General features: G+C 37.6%; 1 protein-coding gene across 2 annotated transcripts in view; it reads right to left on the bottom strand.

Annotated features, from left to right (window-relative positions):
• ANAPC10 (anaphase promoting complex subunit 10) overlaps positions 1 to 27,151 on the bottom strand; it is a 235,321-nt gene that overhangs the window by 102,596 nt on the left and 105,574 nt on the right. The gene's annotated exons all lie outside the window — the stretch shown is intronic.

Here is a 27,151-nt window from a genome sequence, read left to right on the forward strand (position 1 = left end):
CCATGTACTTTTCAGCAACATGGATGCAGCTGGAAGCCATTACCCTAAGCAAATTAAGGCAGAGATAGAAAACCAAATACTGCATGTTCTCACTTAGAAGTGGGAGCTAAACACTGGATTCACATGAACACGAAGATAGTAACAATAAACACTGGATTCCAAACGCGGGGAAGGAGGGAGGAATGCAGGGTTGAAGAACCACCTATTGAGTATTATGTTTATGTCCTGGGTGACGGAATCACTAGGAGCCCCAGCCTCAGCATCATGCAATATACCTATGTAACAAACCTACACATGTACCTCCTGAATATAAACTAATAATTATAATAAGCAGAAATTAATACAATAAAATAAATATATGCAACAGAAGGGATCAATAAACCCACAAGTTTGTTCTTAGAAAAGACCAAAAGAATGGATAAGGTTTTGATGAGATTGATAAAGAGGAAAAAAGAGAAGTCACAAATAACCAATATCAGGAACGATGAGGAGTCTAACACTACATATCCTACAGACATTATAAAGATCATGAAATGATAATATAAATAAATTTATGCCAATAATTTTGAAAATGTATAGGAAATGGATAAACTCTCAGAAAAATATAAATTCCAAAACTTACACAAGAAGATGTATAAAAATCTAAATAGTTTTCTATATAGATATATCAATTCAATCTATGTCTTCATCAGTGAATTTTACAAATAATTTAAGAAATTATTCTAATCTCACACACATTTTTCCAGAAAATAGAAAAAAATTTAAAACTTTTTTTATTTTTTGAAGCCAAACTGATCTCAATACAAAAATGTGACAAGAAAAATACAAAAAAAGGAATATCACAGGTCAATCTCACTCATAATGCAAAATCCTGTGATACACATAGATAAAAAATTCCTCAGCAAATTATTAGCAAACAAAATTAAGTGATTCCCACAAAAGGATACTGCCCATAACAAAGCTGGATTTATTCCAGGATCGATAGTTGATTTAACATTCAAATATCAACCAATATAATTCAACATAATAATAAAGGGAAACATATGGTAATTTCAGTAGATGCAAGGAAAGTTTTGTATACTCGATATTCGTTCATGATTAACAAGCAGAAAGATATTTGGTAAACTAGGAAATAGCATTAATTTGATTAAGTATTTCTCCAAAATACCTAAGCAAACATCATACAAAATCATGAAATCCTGAAAATTTTCATATTGTGATCAGAAACAAGAATGGCTGCTTAATATGACATCTCAGATTTCTATTTAATACCTTACTGCGGGGCCTAGTGAGTACAATAAGAAAATAAAATAAATAAAAGACACGAGAAAAGAAAAAGAAGGAACAACATAGCCTTTATTTACAGATGTAAAAATTTAAATTATTCTAATTAAACAATAAGTTAAAGATTGCCAATACAAAGTCAAGACACAAAAATAAATTTTATTTCCACTTACCAAAACAAATTTGTAAAAGCACTATTTATAATAGCATCAAAATTATCAAATTCCTAGGAATAAATCTACAAAAGTCACATAAAATATCTCTCTAGAAAACAATAAAACATTATTGAAAGATTAAAGATTCAAACACATGGAATATTCTATGAATTAAAAGACTCAATATTGTAAAAGTATCAGTTTTCCTCAGATTGATCTATAGTATAGGGTCAAATAATCCCAATAAAAATTCTGTCAGGTTGTGTGTGTACATGTGTGTGCAACATGTATGCTGATTTAAAGGCCAAGAATAGTTGAGACACTATTAAGAAAGAACAAGCTGAGAGAACTTGATCTACCAGTCGTTAGAAGGTATTACGATTCAACACTAATTAAGATAGTGTAGTCTTGATGATTGGAGCTTCCTACTCGGTTCAAACAAATCAATAAAGAGGTTCAAACAAATTGAACCGAGTAGGAAGCTCAAATACATATCACACATACATGGATACTTGATTTCAAATAAATAAGGCATTACAGAACAATGGGAGATGGATCTTCAGCAAATGGTACTGAGTCAATTGACTATCCATAGATGGGGAAAAACATGAAATTTAACCCATATCATCTAAGGTGAACTGCAGATATAACCTGTTCAACAAACCTTCTAGAATATAATATAGGAGAATATCTTCATGATGTTCAGATTGAAAACAATTTTTTAGCACACAAAAAACACAAAACATTACAAAAAGACCAATAAATTGGTTTACATTAAAAGTAAGAATTTCTGTTCATCTAAAGATCTTTCTTTTTCACTTTATTGAGATATAATGACAAAATAAAAATTGCATATATTCAAGGTAAACAATGTGATGTTTTGATATACATATATGTTGTGAAATGATGACCACAATCAAGTTACTTAGTACATCCATCACCTCATATACTGTGTGTGTGTGGTGAGAATACTAAAAGATCTCATCTTTAAAACAATGAAAATTCAACCCACAAGAGTGGAAAAGGATACTGACTACAAACTGACAAAGAGTTTATATTCAGAATATATGAAGCACTTTTATAAATCAATAAAGACTTTTAAAATATGAGTGAAAGACAATGATATTTCACAAAAGAGGCTATCTAAATTGCCAACAAACATATGAAAAGTGGCTTGACTTCATTAGTTATCAGGGAAAAGAAAATTAAAACTACAAAAAGTTAATATTATACTCACAAAAATGGATAAAATTAAAAAGAAAAACAATATTAAAGATTGGTGAGAATGTGGAGAAACAGCAACTTTTATACCCGGCTGTTGAAATGTGAATGGGTACATCCACATTGGAAAATGAGTTAGCAATATCCACAAAACATGAGCATATCTATCTATCTGTCTATCAATCGATCTAACTATATGTGTATCTAACAGAAATGCACATGCAATATGAGTCAAAAGACAGGTACTAGAATTTTATATCACCATTATTTGTAATAACAACTCCAGTTACAAACAAGTAGAAGGGTAAATATATGCAATAGTAAATGAACAAACTATATTTACAGGAAGCAACTTGAATATATATTACAAAAATCATGCTGAGTAAAAGAAATCCAACACAAAAAAAATATTTTGTACATATGTACCTAATGTTTATTATGTTAAACACTGGTGAAACTAAACAACAGCATTTAATTCAGGATACGGGTTAATCTTGGAGAGGATAAGGGAAATAGTGGTTGAGAGGGGACACAAAGAGGGCTTCCAGGGTACTGATGTGCTCTAGTCTTTGCCAGGTGCAATGACTAAATTCATTGAGCTGGTGTTTGGTGCTCTGTATATATATTATGCTACATACATACACACACACACACTTAAAAGGAAAATAGACTGACAAAATCAGCCAAGGATTACAGTAGACAGGACTCACATAATTCCTCTACTACCAAGTTACTTCATTTTAGTTTGCAAGTAATAAAGAGAAAATTATTCATATACAGAATCTTTTCATTAAAATAATATTTCCTCTTATTATAATTGCTAACTCTACAAAGAGCATATGGAAAATGATTAGTATTATTTAAAATGGGAAACTGTGCTTACACTATATTCTTGATTCTTCCATATCACTAATATATTTCATGCTTCAATAGACACACCATGAAAAAGGATTATAGTATAAATAATACTGTTTCAAACACTTCTTCAGTTTTAAAAGAAAACTTTCTTATTTTGAATCCCAAAAAAAAGTAATTTGACTTGAGAGAGTATGAATTGGACCCAAAGGAATCAAATTGTGTTCCTACTAATGATGTTTTTGTTTCAACACACAACATGCCATATTTCAAAAACTCAAATGTTTTTTTTTAACTCAAATGTTTTTGTGATGACCACTTGAGAGACTTATTTGGAGCTGTGTACAATTTCTGATGGTCTCACTTACAAGTGAATTTTTCTAAGAATTTCATTTGTTATCTAAATTTCTGGAATGGGGAAAGGAAACCTGGAATAATGGATCAAAACTAGGTGGACATTTCTATGATTCCACAAGTATCATCCTCTAGAGAATGTCCTTTAGAAGAGCATCAATTTCCACCCACCTTTTTATCCCAGGCAAACTTCTGATCGCCTTCTCCATGCTCCAACCACAGATAATTTATATACAACAAATATTAACTAAATAGTTTGATTTACACAACATTATTGCCTCAAAAAATGTAGTTGTTATTCCAGAGTCTCTTTCACAATATATAATAATGGGTGGTGTGTGATAGGCCACCCTTACTGCCCCTTTTCTCCTCCAATGCTTTAGTATAGCATATATAATATATACAAATTTTACAAGGGTCTGGTTATAAAATGACAGCTCCTCTATATATAACAGGGTAAGATAAATTTCACCTGGCTCTATCATTCTCTTCTTCTCATATCATTAATTCTATTACTCGTGTTAACACCATGCTGTAGTGCAGTCTGAATATAACCTTCACATTCCACACTTGTTTTCCATGCCTAAAATACCCTCTTGTGTTATTTATCTATACTTAAATCTGCACGTTGTTCTGGAACCAGAATGTAAACTTAAGAACACTTCTTCCCCATTTCTGATGATTCCCAACTGGAAGGAAGCTCAATTTCTTTGCCCTGAGCCTCTCTCACCCCTTCATCCCATCCCTGAGGAGTAAAATTATCTAATATGAAAGTATGGAAAGAATAACAGAGAATACATGGCTCAGCACTACCCTCCTTCTAGGAAGCTTCCTGCCCTAGGCAATGCAACCAGCTATAACGTGATTCTCAGGAATTCATTATTAAAAGCCCATCTTGGCTAAGACTTAAAAATATGTCTAACAATGTGTTGTCTATTAGGAAGGAAGGTAATATTTTGGCCTTCATCTTCACTATTTATTTCATTTCTCAACTTGTACAGAACCTAGGAAGGGGGTCTCTTCATATACCTCTACATACATAAATTTCTATCTTTCCCATAAGAACCTTACAGACTACACTGGGCACTGGCAATATCTGTCCTTATTAAAATAAAATAATACTTATTATCTGTTTCACTCACTGTCACCTTACATTGAGTATGTGTAAATGTCTCTGTGTGTTCCTAGCCATCTCATAAGCTAGACTCTAAGTTCTTTCTGAATAGAGAATATGTTTTCTACTTATGTATGTTCTACACAGGACTTAAGAAATTCAATAATACACATTGTTTAAAAAAGCTGCAATGTTTTCCTCCTGGAACTATATGTAATACAATTGATCACAGGGTTGTAAACATTTTGTTTATTTGATAGGGATGAGCAATAATTTTATATTATTTTTAATAATTAAAAATGGACACTTTTGATCATTCCCCTTTTAAGTAAATATTTATAAACTGTATTGCAGCTGGGCATGGTGGCTCATGCCTGTAATCTCAACTACTTAGGAGGCCAAGGTGGGAGAATCGCTTGAGGCCAGGAGTTCAAGACCAGCCTGGGCAACATAGTGAGACTCCATCTCTAAAGAAAATTTAAAAATTATGTGGTCATGGTGGTTTGCACCTGTAGTCCCAGCCACTTGGGAGGATCCCTTTAGCCCAGTAGTTTGAGCCTGTGGTGAGCTAGGGTCAACCCACTGCATTCCAGCCTAGGTGACAAAGTGAGGCTCTATCTCTAAAAAAAAATAGACAGGAAAAAAAGAATAAAAAATGGTTCTAGCAGACTGGCTTAGAACTAAAGTTAGATACAGTAAGAATTGCTAGAGTGTCCTTTTAGCATGCTGCTCAGTGCCTATTCCTGGGAATGAGCATGTGTCTTAAATAATTTACAGGGTTGCTCATAATCTATTCCAGATTGCAACATTAGCAAGTTTTATCGGGTATTCTTTGATCTTACTAAAAAGTAAGATTGAAAACTCAAGAAATAAAGGGTTTTGGGGTTTCCTTTGAATATTAAATTATAAACTTTTTTTTCCTTCAACTATTATTTTCAGTTCCAGGGTACCTGTGCAGGATGTGGAGGTTTGTTACATAGGTAAATGTGTGCCATAGTGGTTTACTGCACAGATAATCCCATCACACAGGTATTAAGCCAAGCATCCATTAGCTATTCTTCCTGATGCTCTCCCCCTCTCCCACTACAGGTGCCCAGTGTGTGTTGTTCCCCCCACCATGTGTCCGTGTTCTCATTGATCAACTCCCACTTGTAAGTGAGAATATGTGGTGTTTGGTTTACTGTTTCTGCATTAGTTTGCTGAGGATAATGGCTTCCAACTCCATCCATGTCCCTGCAAAGGACATGATCTTGTTCCTTTTTATAACTGCATGGTATTCCATGGTGATTATGTACCATATTTTCTTTATCCATTCTATTATTGACGGGCACTTAAGTTGATTCAATGTCTTTGCTATTGTAAATAGTGCTACTATTAACATATGTGTGCATGTATCTTTATAATAGAATTATTTATATTCCGTTGGATATATACCCAGTATTGAGATTGCTGAGTCAAATGGTATTTATGCCTCTAGGTCATTGAGGAATCGCCACATTGTTATGGGATATGATAAAGTTTCTTTTCAAATAATCTGATCAATCTTTTATTCTTTAATTCATAGTTACACCCACCCTTTTTCCTTTTTCTCCTTTTATCTTTTTTGCCTTTGTTAGATGCCCAGACATGCCATAGTACCAGGCGTTATCAGTACCAGCTCACATTCCTTTCCTTATTTGGAAAGAGGACTAACTTTCTAGCTCATTACAGAAACCGCTTCCCCTTCCTCTTCACTTTCTTTTACGTTCCCACCTTATCTAAAAAAAATTCAAATGTTTAGCCAACCAAGATTAGTTTAGATTGTACGACCCGACCCTGGCCAATGGGGAAAGGGTACAGGGGCATGACTTGCATTAGGAATAAAGGCTCTCGTGCCCTTTGTTCAGATGTGCTGTCATGGTGACTGGCCAAGGCAGCACCCCTCTGGGCAGAAGTAAAATTGCTTTGCTAAGAATCCTTTGTTCGAGTGTTCAATTTCTTTAGGATTTTGAGTGTTATTCCTAACATTGTCTTCCACAATGGTTGAACTAATTTACACTCCCACCAACAGTGTAAAAATGTTCCTTTTTCTCCACAATCTCAGCAGCATCTGTTGCTTTTTGACTTTTTAATAATAGCCATTCTGATTGGCATGAGATGGTATCTCATTGTGGTTTTGATTTGCATTTCTCTAATGATCAGTGATGTTGAGATTTTTTTCATGTTTTTTGGCTGCATGTATGTCTTCTTTTGAAAACTGTCTGTTCATACTTTTTGCCCACTTTTTAATGGGGTTGTTTGTTTTTTCTTGTAAATTTAAGTTCCTTGTTGATTCTGGATATTAGACCTTTCATAGATAGATAGATAGATAGATAGATAGATAGATAGATAGATAGATAGCAAAAATTTTCTCCCATTCTGTAGGTTGTCTGTTCACTCTGATGATCGTTTCTTTTGCTGTGCAGAAGCTCTTTAGTTTAATTAGATCCTGTTTGTCAATTTTTGCTTTTGTTGTGATTGCTTTTGGCATTTTTGTCATGAAATCTTTGCCCATACCTATAATGGTATTATCTAGATTTTCTTCTAGGGTTTTAATACTTTTGGGTTTTACATTTAAGTCTTTAATCCATCTTGAGTTAATTTGTGTATAAGGTGTAAGGACAAAGTCCAGTTTCAATTTTTGGCATATGGCAAGTCAGTTTTCCTAGCACCATTTATTAAATAGGGAATCCTTTCCCCACTGCTTGTTTTCATCAGGTTTATCAAAGATCAAATGGCTGTAGGTGTGCAGTCTTATTTCTGGGTTCTATATTTTGTTCCATTGGTCTATGTGTCTGTTTTTGTAGCACTACCATGCTGTTTTGGTTACTGTAGCCTTGTAGTATAGTTTGAAGTCCAGTAGCATGATGCCTCCAGCTTTGCTCTTTTTGCTTAGGATTGTCTTGGCTATATGAGCTCTTTATTGGTTCCATATGAATTTTTAAATAGTTTCTTCTAATTCTATAAAGAATGTCAACGGTAGTTTAATGAGAATAGCATTGAATCTATAAAATACTTTGGGCAGTATGGCCATTTTCACAATATTACTTATTCTTATTCATGAGTATAGAATGTTTTTCCATTTGTGTCCTCTCTGATTTCCTTGAGCAGTGATTTGTAGTTCTCCTTGAAGAGGTCCTTCACTTCCCTTGTTAGTTGTATTCCTAGGTATTTTATTCTCTTTGTAGCAATTGTGAATGGGAAGTTAATTAATGATTTGGCTTTCTGCTTGCCTGTTGTTGGTGTATAGGAATGCTTGTGACTTTTGCACATTTATTTTGTATCCTGAGACTTTGCTGACGTTGCTTATCAGCTTAAGAATCTTTTGGGCTGAGACAATGAGGTTTTCTAGATAAAGAACCATGTTATCTGCAAACAAAGACAATTTGACTTCCTCCCTTCCTATTTGAATACCCTTTATTTCTTTCTCTTGTCTGATTGCCCTGGCCAAAACTTCCAATACTATGGTGAATAGAAGTGGTGAGAGAGGGCATCCTTGTTTGTGTTGGTTTTCAAGGGGAATGTTTTCAGCTTTTACTCATTCAGTATGATATTGGCTGTGGGTTTGTCATAAATGGAATAGCAGTTACTTTATTTTATTTTTTATTTTTTTATTTTTTTGAGATGGAGTCTTGCTCTGTCGCCCATGCTGCAGTGCAGTGGAGCAATCTTGGCTCACCGCAACCTCCATCTTCCAGGTTCAAGCAATTCTCCTGCCTCAGCCTCCCAAATAGCTGGGATTACAGGTGTGTGCCACCACACACAGCTTTTTTTTTTTTTTTAGTAGAGACTGGGTTTTTTTTTTTTTTTCAGTAGAGACTGGGTTTCACCATGCTGCCAGGCTGGTCTTGAATTTCTGACCTGGTGATCCACCTGCCTCGGCCTCCCAAAGTGCTGGGATTACAGGCGTGAGCCACCACACCCGGCCAGCAGCTACTTTTTACTGAATACTTACTATTTGCCAGGCACTGTGCTAAGTGCTTACAGTTGTTATCTCACTCAGTCCTCTGAGGTATATTGCTACTATTTCCAGTTTGCAAATGAGGATGCCAAGGCTTAGAGAGGCTATGCGTGGCAGATATTATTCACTGTCTGCCAAATACCCATGCTGCCTTCTTCCTTGCATAAAAAAATACTGTTTGTTTGTTTTCAAGTAGGCTATGTGTTTAGCCCTAGAAAACAGTGATTTGCCTAAGTCAACAATGACAATCCTGTTCCCTGATTTTCAGACACATTTGCTTCCTTCTAGATGGAGGTGGTTGTGTAACCCAGTTCTTACCAATGAGACATAAGAAGTATGCTGAATATTTCCAGGTTCCAGAAACGTTTTCCTTCCTGTCAAGAGGACAGATGTGGCCAGTGTCACTCTTCTCCTTTCTTTCTCTCTCAAGTGCCAATGTGATAGTTACATCAACTATCTTTGGACCATGACATAATGATCTAAAAATTATCAGAAAGCCTCTAGGAGACTGCTGGACCAATGAAGTAACCACAGACCTCCAGATTTTTTAATATATGAGAAATATAGAAACTTACTTAAGTCAATGTAGTAGGGGTTTCTGTTATTGATAGCTAAATGCAATCCCAACAGTGATTTTGTGAAAATGAGATATGAGAAAGGACTTGTTAGTGAACGATTTTATTTAAAAATAAGTATTCGGTCAGAGGTAGTGGCTCATGCCTGTAATCCCAGCACTTTGGGAGGCCGAGGAGGGTAGACCACGAGGTCAGGAGTTCGAGACCATCCTGGCTAACACGGTGAAACCCTGTCTCTACTAAAAATACAAAAACTTAGCCAGGCGTGGTGGCACGCAACTGTAGTCCCAGCTACTCGGGAGGCTGAGGCAGGAGAATTGCTTGAACCTGGGAGGTGGAGGCTGCAGTGAGCCAAGATCATGCCACTACACTCCAGCCTGGGCAACAGAGTGAGAATCCATCCCAAAATAAATAAATAAAATAAAAACAAATAAAAATAATTATTTACTGCATGCCTACTAGATGCTGAGAATTGTAATAAAACAAATATAGAAGATAAATAAGACTAATACCTTGCCTTCAAGAGTTAGCAATATACACAGTAAAATATTCATAAATTAACACAGGTTGAGCATCCCAAAGCAGAAAATCTGAAATCCAAAATGCTTCAAAATCTGAAACTTTTTGAGCGCCAACATGATGCTCAAAGGTAATGTTCATTGGAGCATTTCAGATTTTGGATTTTTGGATAAGGGATACTCAACCTGCATAGTACTGGCGGATTACACAAATGCTGAAGAGATATAGAATAAAAAAAATTAAAATATACAGGATTAAAGTCAGGCAAGTAAATGCTCCCAGGGAGTGACTTTCGAGTGACATAAACTGGTAGAAAAGTGACAAAATTACAGGCCATCAGATGCTACACATTAAAAAGTAAAAGAATGAGGGAGTTATGTGGTTAAAATAGACAACTGTATTTGCTTGGCCGCAGCAAAAAGGCTGAGAATAATGAAAAAACAGTTTTTGAAAAGTCAGGAAAGGTATATGGGCTTGAAGGGATGCCAGAGGACTTTGTATTTACTTACATAGGTTAATTTATATAGGTAATATGGAATTAGTACTGATACCAATAATTACAGAATGCCATAGGATGGAATATCATTTGGATAACTATTTTAGCATAAACTAAAGGCTAGTGGTCCAGCTAGGAGCTTCCTGCAATTGACCTAGAATGATGTGAAAGGGGTGAAACTAAAAGTGATAATGTGGAGAAAATATCTGCAGGACTCAGAGTTACTGAGTATCAACAGAAGGAGGGGAGTCAAAATTACACCCAGTTACCAATCTAGCAACTAAAAATTTCAAGACAGAAATAAATTTTGTTCTAAACTGCCCAGAGAACTTCGAAGAAAATTTCTGAAGAATAGGTTATTTGCATATTCTATTAGTTGCTGAATGTTACTCTAAAAAAAATAGGCACTATTTTTTAATAAACAGTAAAATCCCTTTCCCTTGTCTTTGGTAAACACCTGAATGTGTTATAACTTAGTAGCTGATGGCTTGTTATCCTCCTTTTGCCAAGGCTACTCTCTATTTGATTTTGTCTCCATATCCATTTAACATGTGATTCTTATAAATTTCGACAGTTGAAAAACAAATAGCTGGCTGAACTCTCTGCTTCAGTCTTTTGGATACTTTGCTTCTTGGTAAGTGATCAGTATTTTGATATTGTTGTAGTAATAACAGGAAATGATCTGTTAAAATCTGGATCTCTAGCCACAGACGAATGCCAGCGTAAAGAGGAGAGCTAGTCTAAGAATAAAATCTATGAAAAACAGTTTGGGCCATTATTTCTGGGACCACAGGGAGAGAACCGTAATTTGCCCTCAACATTGAAAAAGTGAATACATAGTGGAAGAACATCTTATAGTGATCACTGAACTGCATCAGTGGAAAGCTCATGGCTACAAACTCAGTAATCAAAATAATTGAGGTGGCAAATGCTAGTGCTTCAAACATAATAATGTGAAATACCATTTCCTGAAATAAAAATTCACTCAAAATGTTTCACAAGAATACAGAACAATTTTAAATTGGTCCGATTATAATTTTGCTTCTGTTTGCAAAATAGCAAGCTGGTTCTACTCAGCAGAAAAGACAAGAGGGACACTTAATGGTCGCGGAGTTAATCATGGAATATATAATATTAAAAAATAGATTGGTTCATAGTAGTAAAAAATAACCTTAACTTTTCACATAAAATTGCCATGGATTATAGACATTCTCTTAGATTTTATAGTGGGGAGTTTTCTAATTATTAGACTTAAGATTTTTCCTGTTGATAGGATAAATCATGATCATGAACAATTAATAAACTGATCTGTGAGGCTTTCTTTCTCATCATCTCCCTCTCTCCAAGGCTTTCTGGGTAAAACTGCACAAAAACAATCCCAACTAAATGGCAGACCATGAAACACAGGCAGCTTCCTTGTAGAAGACTGGTAAACAGCCTTGTATTGCAAAAACTTCCAAATACCATACTCCAGGGAGTCATAGTAGAAGACTGGAAGGTCAAAATAATATGGGCAAAAGAAGATAATCCTGGTCTTAAAAGATCTGCAAAGCAAAAATATTCACATATAACCATAACTACATTAATTATATTCCCTGTTTTATGTAACATATTTTGCAAATTTTATCTCTTTAAAAAGCTAATTGATGAATTAAAATAACCTAGAATTCACTTAAAAATAAAATATAATAAATATTTTACTAAGTAAGAATTTTTTAGCAGTAACAATTTTCTAAAACACTAGATAAGTTATCAAGTATTTCATATATTTCACTGATAAAAATTTATATTGTAATATATTAATTTCTACTAAATTACTAGTCATAATGGCTAAAGGAGCAGAAGGCATGGTTGCTAAAATTAGTTTTCAAGATTTGTCAGTGTTTTAGTCATTGAACACTTTCAAATGAGAATAAGTGTACAAAACATCACTTGGTTCTGAATACAAAAATCATCTGTTTCAAATTAATTGTTGTTACTCACATAAAAACAATGATAGTCTGGATTCAAGACTAGGCTTGAGAAGCAAATAACTAGCTGATATTACAAATAGTTTTTCCAACATTCTGGCTTCTCAACAATGTCTTCTTTTTGCCCATTCAGTATGATACTGGCTGTGGGTTTGTCATAGATAGCTCTTATTATTTTGAGATACGTCCCATCAATACCTAATTTATTGAGAGTTTTTTGGATGAAGGGTTGTTGAATTTTGTCAAAGGCCTTTTCTGCCTCTATTGAGATAATCACATGGTTTTTGTCATTGGTTCTGTTTATATGCTGGATTGTGTTTATTGATTTGCATATGTTGAACAAGCCTTGCATCCCAGGGATGAAGCCCATTTGATCATGGTGGATAAGCTTTTGGATGTGTGGCTGGATTCGGTTTGCCAGTATTTTATTGAGGATTTTTGCATCGATGTTCATCAGGGATATTGGTCTAAAATTCTCTTTTTTTGTTGTGTCTCTGCCAGGCTTTGGTATCAGGATAATGCTGGCCTCATAAAATAAGTTAGGGAGGATTCCCTCTTTTTCTATTGATTGGAATAGTTTCAGAAGGAATGGTACCAGCTCCTCCTTGTATCTCTGGTAGAATTCGGCTGTGAATCCATCTGGTCCTGGACTTTTTTTGGTTGGTAAGCTATTAATTATTGCCTCAATTTCAGAGTCTGTTATTGGTCTATTCAGAGATTCAACTTCTTCCCGATTTAGTCTTGGGAGGGTGTATGTGTCAAGGAATTTATCCATTTCTTCTAGATTTTCTAGTTTATTTGCGTAGAGGTGTTTTAAAAACACTAGAAAAAAACCTAGGCAATACCATTCAGGACACAGGCGTGGGCAAGGACTTCATGTCTAAAACACCAAAAGCAATGGCAACAAAAGCCAAAATTGGCAAATGGGATCTAATTAAACTAAAGAACTTCTGCACAGCAAAAGAAACCACCATCAGAGTGAACAGGCAACCTACAAAATGGGAGAAAATTTTTGCAATCTACTCATCTGACAAAGGGCTAATATCCAGAATCTGCAATGAACTCCAACAAATTTACAAGAAAAAAACAACCCCATCAAAAAGTGGGCAAAGGATATGAACAGACACTTCTCAAAAGAAGACATTTATGCAGCCAAAAGACACATGAAAAAAATGCTCATCACTAGCCATCAGAGAAATGCAAATCAAAACCAGAATGAGATACCATCTCACGCCAGTTAGAATGGCGATCATTAAAAAGTCAGGAAACAACAGGTGCTGGACAGGATGTGGAGAAATAGGAACACTTTTACACTGTTGGTGGGACTGTAAACTAGTTCAACCATTGTGGAAGTCAGTGTGGAGATTCCTCAGGGATCTAGAACTAGGAATACCATTTGACCCAGCCATCCAATTACTGGGTATATACCCAAAGGATTATAAATCATGCTGCTATAAAGACACGTGCACATGTATGTTTATTGTGGCACTATTCACAATAGCAAAGACTTGGAACCAACCCAAATGTCCAACAATGATAGACTGGATTAAGAAAATGTGGCACATATACACCATGGAATACTATGCAGCCATAAAAAATGATGAGTTCATGTCCTTTGTAGGGACATGGATGAAGCTGGAAACCATTATTCTCAGTAAAGTATCGCAAGGACAAAAAACCAAACACCGCATGTTCTCACTCATAGGTGGGAATTGAACAATGAGAACACATGGATGCAAGAAGGGGAACATCACACACTGGGGCCTGTTGTGGGGTGGGGGGAGGGGGGAGGGATAGCATTAGGAGATATACCTAATGTTAAATGATGAGTTACTGGGTGCAGCACACCAACATGGCACATGTATACATATGTAACAAACCTGCACATTGTGCACATGTACCCTAAAACTTAAAGTATAATGAAAAAAAATGTCTTCTTTAGCTTCACCTCTATCTTCTTCAGCAGGAAGTAAACTTACATCTCCTCTACACTCTCATTCACTGATTAGAGAGCTCATGACTTTCTAATTTCTGACTTGGTTGGTTAGAGACCTATTGTTTCCTCAGTAGACTGTAAGCAACTGGAAGGCAAGGTTTACATTTTCATCTTTGTTTCCTTACTATATTTATCTTAACTAAACCCAATAGATATGCACACACACCAAAACACAATTGAATGAATAAGTCCTTTTAGAGTTGTGTATTTATTAGTGTTCTGTGACTGTGTATTTTTAAATTCAACAATTTTTGTTTTTTTTTGTTGTTGTTTTTGAGACAGGGTCTCTGTCACCCAGACTAGAGTGCAGTGGTGCAATCATAGCTCACTGCAGCCTCAACCTCCTGAGCTCAAACAATCTTCCTGCTCTCAGCCTGCTGAGTAGCTGGGACTACAGGTGCATGCCACCATGCCTGGCTAATTATTTTTTTAAATTTTTGTAGTGACAAGGTCTTGCTATGTTGCCCAGGCTGGTCTTAAACTCCTGGGCTCAAGCAATCCTCCCACCTTGGCCTCCCAAAGTGCTATTACAGTTGTGAGCCATTGCACCCGGACCCCACAATTTTTACATAAAGTTTCTAGTAATCAGCTCATAAACTGATTTTGAAAGTGTCTTATACCCAGATTATATGTGAAATTAAAATTTTTCGGGGGGGAGGAGCCAAGATGGCCGAATAGGAACAGCTCCGGTCTACAGCTCCCAGCGTGAGCGACGCAGAAGACGGGTGATTTCTGCATTTCCATCTGAGGTACCGGGTTCATCTCACTAGGGAGTGCCAGACAGTGGGCGCAGGCCAGTGGGTGCACGCACTGTGCGCGAGCCGAAGCAGGGCGAGGCATTGCCTCACCTGGGAAGCGCAAGGGGTCAGGGAGTTCCCTTTCCGAGTCAAAGAAAGGGGTGACGGACGCACCTGGAAAATCGGGTCACTCCCACCTGAATATTGCGCTTTTCAGACCGGCTTAAAAAACGACGCACCACGAGACTATATCCCACACCTGGCTCGGAGGGTCCTACGCCCACGGAATCTCGCTGATTGCTAGCACAGCAGTCTGAGATCAAACTGCAAGGCGGCAGCGAGGCTGGGGGAGGGGCGCCCGCCATTGCCCAGGCTTGCTTAGGTAAACAAAGCAGCCGGGAAGCTCGAACTGGGTGGAGCCCACCACAGCTCAAGGAGGCTTGCCTGCCTCTGTAGGCTCCACCTCTGGGGGCAGGGCACAGACAAACAACAAGACAGCAGTAACCTCTGCAGACTTAAAGGTCCCTGTCTGACAGCTTGAAGAGAGCAGTGGTTCTCCCAGCACGCAGCTGGAGATCTGAGAACAGGCAGACTGCCTCCTCAAGTGGGTCCCTGACCCCTGACCCCCGAGCAGCCTAACTGGGAGGCACCCCCCAGCAGGGACACACTGACACCTCACACGGCAGGGTATTCCAACAGACCTGCAGCTGAGGGTCCTGTCTGTTAGAAGGAAAACTAACAAACAGAAAGGACATCCACACCGAAAACCAATCTGTACATCACCATCATCAAAGACCAAAAGTAGATAAAACCACAAACATGGGGAAAAAACAGAACAGAAAAACTGGAAACTCTAAAACGCAGAGCACCTCTCCTCCTCCAAAGGAACGCAGTTCCTCACCAGCAACGGAACAAAGCTGGATGGAGAATGATTTTGACGAGCTGAGAGAAGAAGGCTTCAGACGATCAAATTACTCTGAGCTACGGGAGGACATTCAAACCAAAGGCAAAGAAGTTGAAAACTGAAAAAAATTTAGAAGAATGTATAACTAGAATAACCAATACAGAGAAGTGCTTAAAGGAGCTGATGGAGCTGAAAACCAATGCTCGAGAACTACGTGAAGAATGCAGAAGCCTCAGGAGCCGATGCGATCAACTGGAAGAAAGGGTATCAGCAATGGAAGATGAAATGAATGAAATGAAGCGAGAAGGGAAGTCTAGAGAAAAAAGAATAAAAAGAAATGAGCAAAGCCTCCAAGAAATACGGGACTATGTGAAAAGACCAAATCTACGTCTGATTGGTGTACCTGAAAGTGATGCGGAGAATGGAACCAAGTTGGAAAACACTCTGCAGGATATTATCCAGGAGAACTTCCCCAATCTAGCAAGGCAGGCCAACATTCAGATTCAGGAAATACAGAGAACGCCACAAAGATACTCCTCGAGAAGAGCAACTCCAAGACACATAATTGTCAGATTCACCAAAGTTGAAATGAAGGAAAAAATGTTAAGGGCAGCCAGAGAGAAAGGTCGGGTTACCCTCAAAGGGAAGCCCATCAGACTAACAGCGGATTTCTCGGCAGAAACCCTACAAGCCAGAAGAGAGCGGGGGCCAATATTCAACATTCTTAAAGAAAAGAATTTTCAACCCAGAATTTCATATCCAGCAAAACTAAGCTTCATAAGTGAAGGAGGAATAAAATACTTTACAGACAAGCAAATGCTGAGAGATTTTGTCACCACCAGGCCTGCCCTAAAAGAGCTCCTGAAGGAAGCGCTAAACATGCAAAGGAACAACCGGTACCAGCCGCTGCAAAATCATGCCAAAATGTAAAGACCATCGAGACCAGGAAGAAACTGCATCAACTAATGAGCAAAATCACCAGCTAACATCATAATGACAGGATCAAATTCACACATAACAATATTAACTTTAAATGTAAATGGACTAAATTCTCCAATTAAAAGACACAGACTGGCAAGTTGGATAAAGAGTCAAGACCCATCAGTGTGCTGTATTCAGGAAACCCATCTCACATGCAGAGACACACATAGGCTCAAAATAAAAGGATGGAGGAAGATCTACCAAGCAAATGGAAAACAAAAAAAGGCAGGGGTTGCAATCCTAGTCTCTCATAAAACAGACTTTAAACCAACAAAGATCAAAAGAGACAAAGAAGGCCATTACACAATGGTAAAGGGATCAATTCAACAAGAGGAGCTAACTATCCTAAATATATATGCACCCAATACAGGAGCACCCAGATTCATAAAGCAAGTCCTGAGTGACCTACAAAGAGACTTAGACTCCCACACATTAATAATGGGAGACTTTAACACACCACTGTCAACATTAGACAGATCAACGAGACAGAAAGTCAACAAGGATACCCAGGAATTGAACTCAGCTCTGCACCAAGAGGACCTAATAGACATCTACAGAACTCTCCACCCCAAATCAACAGAATATACATTTTTTTCAGCACCACACCACACCTATTCCAAAATTGACCACATAGTTGGAAGTAAAGCTCTCCTCAGCAAATGTAAAAGAACAGAAATTATAACAAACTATCTCTCAGACCACAGTGCAATCAAACTAGAACTCAGGATTAAAAATCTCACTCAAAGCCGCTCAACTACATGGAAACCGAACAACCTGCTCCTGAATGACTACTGGGTACATAACGAAATGAAGGCAGAAATAAAGATGTTCTTTGAAACCAACGAGAACAAAGACACAACATACCAGAATCTCTGGGATGCATTCAAAGCAGTGTGTAGAGGGAACTTTATAGCACTAAATGCCCACAAGAGAAAGCAGGAAAGATCCAAAATTGACACCCTAACATCACAATTAAAAGAACTAGAAAAGCAAGAGCAAACACATTCAAAAGCTAGCAGAAGGCAAGAAATAACTAAAATCAGAGCAGAACTGAAGGAAATAGAGACACAAAAAACCCTTCAAAAAAATCAATGAATCCAGGAGCTGGTTTTTTGAAAGGATGAACAAAATTGATAGACCGCTAGCAAGACTAATAAAGAAAAAAAGAGAGAAGAATCAAATAGACACAATAAAAAATGATAAAGGGGATATCACCACCGATCCCACAGAAATACAAACTACCATCAGAGAATACTACAAACACCTCTACGCAAATAAACTAGAAAATCTAGAAGAAATGGATACATTCCTCGACACACACACTCTCCCAAGACTAAACCAGGAAGAAGTTGAATCTCTGAATAGACCAATAACAGGAGCTGAAATTGTGGCAATAATCAATAGTTTACCAACCAAAAAGAGTCCAGGACCAGATGGATTCACAGCCGAATTCTACCAGAGGTACAAGGAGGAACTGGTACCATTCCTTCTGAAACTATTCCAATCAATAGAAAAAGAGGGAATCCTCCCTAACTCATTTTATCAGGCCAGCATCATTCTGATACCAAAGCCGGGCAGAGACACAACCAAAAAAGAGAATTTTAGACCAATATCCTTGATGAACATTGATGCAAAAATCCTCAATAAAATACCGGCAAACCGAATCCAGCAGCACATCAAAAAGCTTATCCACCATGATCAAGTGGGCTTCATCCCTGGGATGCAAGGCTGGTTCAATATACGCAAATCAATAAATGTAATCCAGCATATAAACAGAGCCAAAGACAAAAACCACATGATTATCTCAATAGATGCAGAAAAAGCCTTTGACAAAATTCAACAACCCTTCATGCTAAAAACTCTCAATAAATTAGGTATTGATGGGATGTATCTCAAAATAATAAGAGCTATCTATGACAAACCCACAGCCAATATCATACTGAATGGGCAAAAACTGGAAGCATTCCCTTTGAGAACTGGCACAAGACAGGGATGCCCTCTCTCACCGCTCCTATTCAACATAGTGTTGGAAGTTCTGGCCAGGGCAATTAGGCAGGAGAAGGAAATAAAGGGTATTCAATTAGGAAAAGAGGAAGTCAAATTGTCCCTGTTTGCAGACGACATGATTGTTTATCTAGAAAACCCCATTGTCTCAGCCCAAAATCTCCTTAAGCTGATAAGCAACTTCAGCAAAGTCTCAGGATACAAAATCAATGTACAAAAATCACAAGCATTCTTATACACCAACAACAGACAAACAGAGAGCCAAATCATGAGTGAACTCCCATTCACAATTGCTTCCAAGAGAATAAAATACCTAGGAATCCAACTTACAAGGGATGTGAAGGACCTCTTCAAGGAGAACTACAAACCACTGCTCAAGGAAATAAAAGAGGATACAAACAATGGAAGAACATTCCATGCTCATGGGTAGGAAGAATCAATATCATGAAAATGGCCATACTGCCCAAGGTCATTTACAGATTCAATGCCATCCCCATCAAGCTACCAATGACTTTCTTCACAGAATTGGAAAAAACTACTTTAAAGTTCATATGGAACCAAAAAAGAGCCCGCATCGCCAAGTCAATCCTAAGCCAAAAGAACAAAGCTGGAGGCATCACACTACCTGACTTCAAACTATACTACAAGGCTACAGTAACCAAAACAGCATAGTACTGGTACCAAAACAGAGATATAGATCAATGGAACAGAACAGAGCCCTCAGAAATAACGCCGCATACCTACAACTATCTGATCTTTGGCAAACCTGAGAAAAACAAGCAATGGGGAAAGGATTCCCTATTTAATAAATGGTGCTGGGAAAACTGGCTAGCCATATGCAGAAAGGTGAAACTGGATCCCTTCCTTACACCTTATATAAAAATCAATTCAAGATGGATTAAAGATTTAAACGTTAGACCTAAAACCATAAAAACCCTAGAAGAAAACCTAGGCAATACCATTCAGGACATAGGCGTGGGCAAGGACTTCATGTCCAAAACACCAAAAGCAATGGCAACAAAAGATAAAATTGACAAATGGGATCTAATTAAACTAAAGAGCTTCTGCACAGCAAAAGAAACTACCATCAGAGTGAACAGGCAACCTACAACATGGGAGAAAATTTTCGCAACCTACTCATCTGACAAAGGGCTAATATCCAGAATCTACAATGAACTCAAACAAATTTACAAGAAAAAAACAAACAACCCCATCAAAAAGTGGGCGAAGGACATGAACAGACACTTCTCAAAAGAAGACATTTATGCAGCCAAAAAGCACATGAAAAAATGCTCATCATCACTGGCCATCAGAGAAATGCAAATCAAAACCACTATGAGATATCATCTCACACCAGTTAGAATGGCAATCATTAAAAAGTCAGGAAACAACAGGTGCTGGAGAGGATGTGGAGAAATAGGAACACTTCTACACTGTTGGTGGGACTGTAAACTAGTTCAACCATTGTGGAAGTCAGTGTGGCGATTCCTCAGGGATCTAGAACTAGAAATACCATTTGACCCAGCCATCCCATTACTGGGTATATACCCAAAGGACTATAAATCATGCTGCTATAAAGACACATGCACACGTATGTTTATTGTGGCATTATTCACAATAGCAAAGACTTGGAACCAACCCAAATGTCCAACAATGATAGACTGGATTAAGAAAATGTGGCACATATACACCATGGAATACTATGCAGCCATAAAAAATGATGAGTTCATGTCCTTTGTAGGGACATGGATGAAATTGGAAACCATCATTCTCAGTAAACTATCGCAAGAACAAAAAACCAAACACCGCATATTCTCACTCATAGGTGGGAATTGAACAATGAGATCACATGGACACAGGAAGGGGAATATCACACTCTGGGGACTGTTGTGGGGTGGGGGGAGGGGGGAGGGATAGCATTGGGAGATATACCTAATGCTAGATGACGAGTTAGTGGGTCCAGCGCACCAGCATGGCACATGTATACATATGTAACTAACCTGCACAATGTGCACATGTACCCTAAAACTTAAAGTATAATAAAAAAAAAAAATTTTCATATAACTGCAGTTTGTCCAATACTCAAAAGCAATGACTGACTGCAAATAAATCAGTGAATTTGCTGTCATTGTTTTCTGAACTGTCAAAATGGCTTTTCCAATCTTGGTTTTTTATTCACAGGTCCTATACAGTTAAGAAATATAGTTACTTCAAATGTAGCTCTTTTAGGTGATTCTTACGTAAACCAAGTACAATAAGTTATTTTTAAAATCAGTTCTGTTGAGGTATAATTCATATACAATAAACTGTGCCTATTTAAAGTGTATAATTTGATGAGATTTGGCATATGTACAGACCCATAAAACCATGACTATGATCAGGATAATGAATATTTCTGTCATCCCCCCGAATAGTTCATCCCTTCTTACTTCTCCCCACTCCCCATCCTATATAACTGATCTGCTTTCTGTCACTTAGTTTATATTTTCTAGAATTTTATAAAAAATGAAACCACATATATGTACTCTTTTTTGTACAGCTTCTCTTAATATAATTACTTTGGACATTTAGCTGTGCTGTGGCACATATCAATCGTTCATTTTTATTGCTGAGTAGCATTTCATTATATGTATATACCATAATTTGTTTAGACCTTCTCCTGTTGATCAACATTTAGGTTGTACAGTTTTGATGTATTACAAATAGAGCTGCTATGAAGATTCACATACAAGTCTTTGTATGGATATATGTTTTATAATTTGGGGGGTAAATACATAGAAGTGGAATGACTGGTACACATAGTAGGTGGATGTTTAATTTTTTAAAAATTACCAAACTGTTTTCCAAAGTAGTTATATATTAATTGCAGGCATACCTAATTTTATTGCACTTCACAGATAACTTCATTCTTCACAAATTGAAGGCTTCTGGCAATCCTGCATTAAGCAAGTCTATCAATGCTATTTTTCCAACATCATGTGCTCACTTTTGTGTCTGTGTCATTTTGGTAATTCTCTATCTCAAACTTTTTCATTATTCTTATATCTCTTATGGTGATCTGTGATCAGTGATTTCTGATGTTCCATACCACTATAATTGTTTTGGGGCTCCACAAACTGCATCCACATACATACAGTTGCAAAGTTACTCCATAAATATCATATGTCCTTGACTGCTCCATCGACTAGCTGTTCCTATCTGTCTCCCTCTTCTCAGGCCTCCCTATTCCCTGAGACCCAACAATATTGAAATTAGGCCAATTAATAACCTTACAATGGCCTCTAAGTGTTCAAGTGAAAGGAAGAGTCACCAGTTTCTCACTTTAATACAAAAGCTAGAAAGGATTAAGTTTAATGAGGAAGGCATATTGAAAACTGAGATATGCCGAAAGCTAGGCCTCTTTCTCCAAACAGTTAGAAAAGTTGTGAATACAAGGGAAAAGTTCTTGAAGGAAATTATAAGTACTACACTAGTGAACCCATGAATGATAAGAAAGCAAAACAGCTTTATTACTGATAGGGAGAAAGTTTGAGTGGTCTGAATAGAAGATCAAAGCAGCCATAACATTCCTTTAAGCCAAGCCTAATCCAAAGTAAGGCCCTAACTCTCTTTAATGTTAGAAAGGCTGAGAGAGGTAAGGAAGCTACAGAAGAAAAGTTTGAAGCTAGCAGAGATTGCTTCAGAAGGTTTAAGGACAGCAGTCATCTCTATAAAAGTGTGACGTGAAGGGGTTTTAAAATGGCAGTATATCTCTGTCATGCCTACCTTTGAAGAAAACAATTGAAAAATTAAAAAAAAAAAATAGTAGCATAGGAGCAAGCTGGCCTCACTCCCTCAACAGAAAACCAAATACAAATACACAGTGCCAAGATTTTTACCAGTAACAATCCAGAACTCACAAAAGAGGATGAGACAGATCCCAGGACCACAGAGAAGTGAAAAAACTTCAAGCAGATGATAGGAGAATCAGACTTCCACATCCACAATGCCCCTCCTGACAATTCTGCCCTGCAACAAGCTTGCAAAAAGCCTTCCCCCAGCTCACAATTTCTACACTGGAAAGAAATGAGATTGAGGTAGAAGTTTTAGTCTGTTTTTGCCTCTCTATAAATAAATACTTGAGACTGGGTAATTTATAAATAAAAGAGATTTAATTGGCTCATGGTTCTGCAGACTGTACAGGAAGCTGGTGCCAGCATCTGCTTCTGGTGAGGGCTTCAGAAAGCTTACAATCGTGGTGGAAGGTCAAGGAGACCCAGCATCACATGGTGAGAACAGGAGCAAGAGAGGGATTTGGTGCCACACTCTTTTAAAACAATCAGATCTCCTGTGAACTCAGAGTGAGAACCCACTTATCACCAACGGGATGGCACCAAGCCATTCCTAAGGAATCCGCCCCCATGATCCAAACACCTCCCACCAGGCTCCACCTCCAACACTGGGGATTACGTTTCAACATGAAATTTGGAGGTAAAAAACATCCAAACCATATCAGTAGTCAATCAGCTTTCCCATCATCTCGGATTCCCTCGCAAGAGACCTGTACCTGCCTTAACACACAGGAAGCATCATGACTGTCTGAAGGTATAAATATCTGTGAGGACAAGCAGAGACAAACTAGGGAGGTAGGACTACCATCCCCAGCCCTGGAAACTCTGCTCTGTAACTCAGCCAAAGGAGATGCCACATCAGAGTGGCTGTTCAGCAGCACCATGCTGTTATGTTCCACAGGTCCCTTGGGCACAAACCACTACCAGCCTTCCCACACTGCCAGAATAATCCTTTTGGGAATTCCCCCATTCAAGACAGGCAGCACTCTAATAATTTAGTAGAGCAGAGGAGAACCTGGGCTTAAGGAACCACATAGAGACAAAAAGGAGGCATCAACCTAATGGTAAAGATTTGCTAAGAGCAAGGTAAAGCAGGAAGTGCTGGTGGAGAAGCTGCAGCAAGTTATCCAGAAGATCTAGAACAAGCTTGTCCACTTCGCAGGCCACAGGCTGCATATGGCCCAGGATGGCTTTGAATGCGGCTCAATAAAAATTTGTAAACTTTCTTAAAACACAAAGAGTTTTTTTGCATTTTTTTTTTTTGAGACGAGTCTCATTCTGTCACCCAGGCTGGAGTGCAGTGTCGCGATCTCGGCTCACTGCAAGCTCCGCCTCCTGCATTCACACCATTCTCCTGCCTCAGCCTCCCAAGTAGCTGGGACTACAGGCACCCGCCACCACGCCCGGCTAATTTTTTATGTTTTTAGTAGAGATGGGGTTTCACCATGTTAGCAGGATGGTCTCGATCTCCTGACCTTGTGATCCACCCAACTCGGCGTCCCAAAGTGCTGGGATTAGAGGCGTGAGCTACCATGCCCGGCCAGCAATTTTTTTTTTTTTTTAAGCTCATCAGCTATCATTAGTGTATTTTATGCGAGGTCCAAGACAATTATTGTTCTTCCAATGTGACCCAGGAAAGCCAAAAGATTGAACACCCCAATGTAGAACATAAGGGATGAAGGTGGCTACACTAAACAATAGATTTTTCCATGTAGATGAACAGCCTTCTATTGGAAGATGATGCCACCTTGTATTTTCATAGCTAGAGAAAAGTCAATGCCTGGCTTCAAAGTTTCAAGGAAGAGAATAACTCTTGTTAGCAGCTAATGCAGCTGGTGACTTTAAGTAGAAGCCAATGCTTATTTACCATTCTGAAAATCCTAGGACCCTGAAGAATTATGCTAAACCTACTCTGCCTGTGCTCTGCCTGTGGAACAACAAAGCCTGGATGACAGTACCACTGTTTAGAGCATAATTTATTGCATGACTTAAGCCCTCTGTTGAGATCCACTGCTTGGAAAAAAGATTCTTTCAAAATATTACTTATCATTACCAATATACCTGGTCACTCAAGAGCTCTGATGGAGAGTTATGTTGTTTTCATGCCTGCTAACACAACATCCATTCTGTAGCCCATGAACCAAGCAGTCATTCTGACTTTCAAGTCTTATTGTTTCAGAAATACATTTCATAAGGCATTAGCAGGTAAGTGATTCTTCTGATGGATCTCAGCAAAACAAACGGAGAACTTTCTGGAAAGGATTTACCATTCTAGATGCCGTAAGAACATTCATGATTTAAGGGAGAAGGTCAAAATAGCAACTTTAACAGGAGTTTGGAAGGAATTGATTTCAACCTTCATGGATGACATTGAGGGGTTTACGACTTCAGTGGAAAAAGTAATGGCACATGTGGTAGAAATAGCAAGAGAACAAGAATTAGAAGTGGAGCCTAAAGATGTGTCTGAATGGCTGCAATCTTATAAAACTTGGATGACTGTAGAGCTGCTTCTCGTGGATGAGGAATAAAATTGGTTTTTTGAAATGGAACCTATTCCTGGTGAAGATACTGTGCACATTGTTGAAATGACAACAAAGGACTTAGAAGAGTATATCAACTTAGTTGATAAAGCAATAGCAGGATTTGAGAGGATTTACTCCAACTTTGAAAGAAGTTCTACTGTGAGTAAAATGCTATCAAACTGCATCACATGCTACAGAGAAATCTTTTGTGAAAAGTCTATCAATGAAGCAAAGTTCATTGCTGTCCTATTTTAAGAAATTGCCGCAGCCCTGTCAGCATTCAACAACCACCACCCTGATAAGTCAGCAGCCATCAACACCTAGATGAGACTCTCCACCTGCATAGAGGTTACAACTTGGCTAAAGCTTCAGATTATTGTTAGCACTTAGCAATAGTATTTTAAAATAAAGGTATACATACATTGTTTTTTTAGACTACAACAGTGTAAACAATTTTATAAGCACTGGGAAACCAAAACGTTTCTGTGACCCACTTTATTGTGATAGTCACTTTACTGTGGTATTCACTTCATTGTGTGGTGGTCTGGAATTGAACCTGCAGCATCTCTGAGATATGCCTGTACCAGCAGTGCGAAGTGCATTTTCTCCACATTGTTGTCAACACGTGGAATAATCATTTTCACTGTAGTCATTCTAGTGGCTGTGTAGTAGTATCTCATTGTGGTTTTAATTTGCTCTTCACTGGTGTCTAATGAAGTTGAGCATCTTTTTGTACAATTACTTGCCAATCATATAACTTCCTTGGTAAAGTGACTGTTCAAATATTTTGCTCATTTTTAAATTGGATTTTTCTCCTTACTGTTGAGTTGTAAGGGATTTTTATATATTCTAAATATAAATCTTGGTCAAATATATAATTTGCACTTTAGAAAGTAAAATGCAACTGTTTTAGATAATTATGCTTTGTTAATATAATACATTATCTGTATTTTAAATTTTTCTTATTAATAAGGGGAAGCATTATCTTCATAATCCTCAGCTACCAAGTTTTCCCACGCCTAATAAGACAGCCAGCTGGCGTATGAAAAATACGTAAGGAGAATAAAAGTAGAAAACATATTGATTTTCTCAACATCCTTCTAATACCTCCTGATTTTAGGAGTCTCTTGGCAAACTATTAATAAATAATAGGAGATAAGACACTAGATAGTATATGTGATCATCAGTCTTCCTCCTTTTTTCTTTTAAGCAAACTTAATAAATAAGCAGTCAGTAAGAAGTAACATTATTAATAAAACTTCCTGTACTTTTAAAAAAATTAGATTTCTTTTATCTCTAAGACTAAGACCCTGTTGTTTACATGACTGTTTTCCTTATCAGACTAAAGGAAAACATCAGTGCCTAGTGTATATTTCTATTCTTATTTCCTTCATTCTCTCTATTTCCTTTAGTCCTTATTCTTGGTCTTCTTCAATCCTCTCTTCTACCCTACCCAGCATCTGACAAGTATAATGTGCTTAATTTGGTGATTCCAAATAAGTGTTGGCTACAGACTTTTTGGTGATCCTACAGATTGCCTATCATGCTTTTTACTTCAAAGACAACAAAATGAAAGTAATAATACAATTCTTCCCAGAACTTACAGGAAGAAGAGCAGAGTTTTTAATGAGTGAAAAAGTGAAACCATTTTCTAT

The sequence above is a fragment of the Gorilla gorilla genome, chromosome 3, assembly GCF_029281585.2.
Source record: "Gorilla gorilla gorilla isolate KB3781 chromosome 3, NHGRI_mGorGor1-v2.1_pri, whole genome shotgun sequence".
NCBI lineage: Eukaryota > Metazoa > Chordata > Mammalia > Primates > Hominidae > Gorilla > Gorilla gorilla.